Source organism: Larimichthys crocea, unplaced genomic scaffold (assembly GCF_000972845.2).
Source record: "Larimichthys crocea isolate SSNF unplaced genomic scaffold, L_crocea_2.0 scaffold100, whole genome shotgun sequence".
Classification (NCBI taxonomy): domain Eukaryota; kingdom Metazoa; phylum Chordata; class Actinopteri; family Sciaenidae; genus Larimichthys; species Larimichthys crocea.
The window spans coordinates 382,003-384,502 of record NW_020851384.1 but is presented as its reverse complement, the minus strand read 5'-3'; the positions used below and the strand labels follow the sequence as shown (position 1 = coordinate 384,502).

The window sequence follows — 2,500 nt, the reverse complement described above, 5'->3', positions numbered from 1 at the left end:
GACAGGTGAACATGTGGACACGTGGACATGTGAACACGTGGACAGGTGGACATGTGGACAGGTGAACACGTGGACAGGTGGACACGTGGACAGGTGAACACGTGGACAGGTGGACAGGTGAACATGTGAACACGTGGACAGGTGGACAGGTGGACATGTGGACAGTGTGACCTCTGTTTGTTTGACGTGATGTTTGTGTGTTTGAATGTACATAACTGGAATAAAGTCTCCGTCCAGGACGTTTCCTGACACGCTCGCTTGTTTCATCATTTGTGATGCTAGCTAGCATCGTTACCATGGTTACCAGTTTAGTTTAGCCCGTTAGCATGCTAACATTAGCTAGTTTTGACCTGATGGTGGCGCTACATGAGAAGTTATTAGAATAATGAAGCTCGTTAACGTTTCATAATCAGCTGATGTTTGTTTACAAGCAGCCCTCTCCAACATGGCCGAGCATGAGGTCCACTGGAATTTCAGACTTTTTAAGCACTTTGTTCAAAGATTTTCAAGGTTTTCCAGGACTTGATTTTCAGGAACCAGAACCAGCAGCTAACGTGATCAAACATGATCGATGTCACTGCTCACATGACTTAAACTACCCTGGTTCTGGTTCTGGTTCTGGTTCTCTGGTTGTCACAGTAACGCCTCAGGACGTCCACCATCTTTGTTGTACCTCGTGCTCCTCTCTTGCCGTCCGATGGCGGGCGGGTCGTGACCCCTCGGGCCAGGGAGGCCGGGACGAGTGCAATATTGGAGGAGGGGTCATGACAACAGTGCACCCCGTCCCGGACCTGCCCGACCCGGGGAGGGAACTCAGCACCAAGCACCGAGCCTAGAATACAGGAAGCAGAGTTGAATTAGACTGAACGTGGACTCTGATTGGTGTTCACAGCAGCCAATCCAATAGCGCCATGAGCTAGCATCAGCTGGATATGAAGCTAACGTTAGCGTTAGCTCACTGTCCTGTCACGTGAAGAACATCTGCAGGAGAACACGAGCTTCAAACTTCAAGAGAACGTTTCTTAAACGTCGTCTGTGAACGTAATCCAAATGTTTCCAACATCAGAGACAAAAACAAACACGAAGTTACATCACAGTTTTTCCTCTTCATGTCGCCCGAGCCGGGCCGGGCCGAGCCGAGCCGGGCGTTTAAACGCTGACTGATGAAGAGGACTGTGCTCTTCTCGTGGTGTGTTCAGGTTCAGGTTGAATTCAGTCTGAACGGTGAGTTCAGGAACAGTAACTCAGTCCCCGGCTGCAGCCTCGCTCAGTGTCGTCCTCGAGTCTGTGGAGGGTCTCAGCCCGTTGGTCCTGGTTTTGGTCCGGACCCCCCCTCCCTCCTCTGAACAGTAACAAAGGCTGTGAGCTGCTCAGCGAGGCGTGGAGGGGCCCCGCTTAAAGGGCCAACAAGTTAACCTGCCAAACTCTGCTCGACCAATCACAGAGCTTCATTTGAAACGGAGAACAGCTCAGGTGGAAGCGGGTCAGGTGGAAGCGGGTCAGGTGGACCAGGTGAACATGAAGAGTGTCTGAGAACAGCTGATGATGAGGTTGGAATGTTTTCATGTGTCTCTGCTGCCTCCTGCTGTCAGACTGAAGCTACTACAGCTCATTAACATAAATCAGCTGACTGCAGTCAACCAATCACATTCATCTTCATGGTTCTGTTTGGACTCTGTAAGGTTCTGGTCCGTTTAAATCCAGTTGATCCACACTGACCTAAGATCACAATGTGTCCTGATTCTGGTCCAAACTGGTTCTGTTGCCTGAACAGTCTCTGCTAGTCTCTGTTGGTCTCTACAGGTCTCTACAGGTCTCTGCTGGTCTCTGTTGGTCTCTGCTGGTTTATACAGGTCTCTCCTGGTCTCTGCTGGTCTCTGTTGGACTCTGCTGGTCTCTGTTGGTCTCTACAGGTCTCTGTTGGTCTCTACAGGTCTCTGCTGATCTCTGTTGGTCTCTGTTGGTCTCTGCTGGTTTCTACAGGTCTCTGCTGGTCTCTGTTGGTCTCTGCTGGTCTCTGTTGGTCTCTTCTGGTCTCTGTTGGTCTTTTCTGGTCTCTGTTGGTCTCTTCTAGTCTCTGTTGGTCTCTTCTGGTCTCTGTTGGTCTCTGCTGGTCTCTGTTGGTCTCTGCTGGTCTCTTCTGGTCTCTGCTGGTCTCTGTTGGTCTCTGCTGGTCTCTGTTTGTCTCTTCTGGTCTCTTCTGGTCTCTGCTGGTCTCTTCTGGTCTCTGTTGGTCTTTTCTGGTCTCTGTTGGTCTCTGCTGGTCTCTTCTGGTCTCTGCTGGTCTCTGCTGGTCTCTTCTGGTCTCTGTTGGTCTCTGCTGGTCTCTGCTGGTCTCTGTTGGTCTCTTCTGGTCTCTGCTGGTCTCTGCTGGTCTCTGTTGGTCTCTTCTGGTCTCTGTTGGTCTCTTCTGGTCTCTGCTGGTCTCTGCTGGTCTCTGCTGGTCTCTGTTGGTCTCTGTTGGTCTCTGCTGGTTTCTACAGGTCTCTGCTGGTCTCTG

The 2,500-nt window shown here is 51.0% G+C and overlaps 1 protein-coding gene across 1 annotated transcript in view; it reads left to right on the top strand.

Moving 5' to 3' along the window:
• thbs3a (thrombospondin 3a) overlaps positions 1-249 on the top strand; it is an 8,512-nt gene extending 8,263 nt beyond the window's left edge. The window contains exon 13 of the mRNA XM_027275317.1: positions 1-249. This exon is cut by the window's left edge and continues 305 nt beyond it. The gene's annotated coding sequence lies outside the window, so the exon portion shown is untranslated.
• Positions 250-2,500: the final 2,251 nt, after the last annotated feature.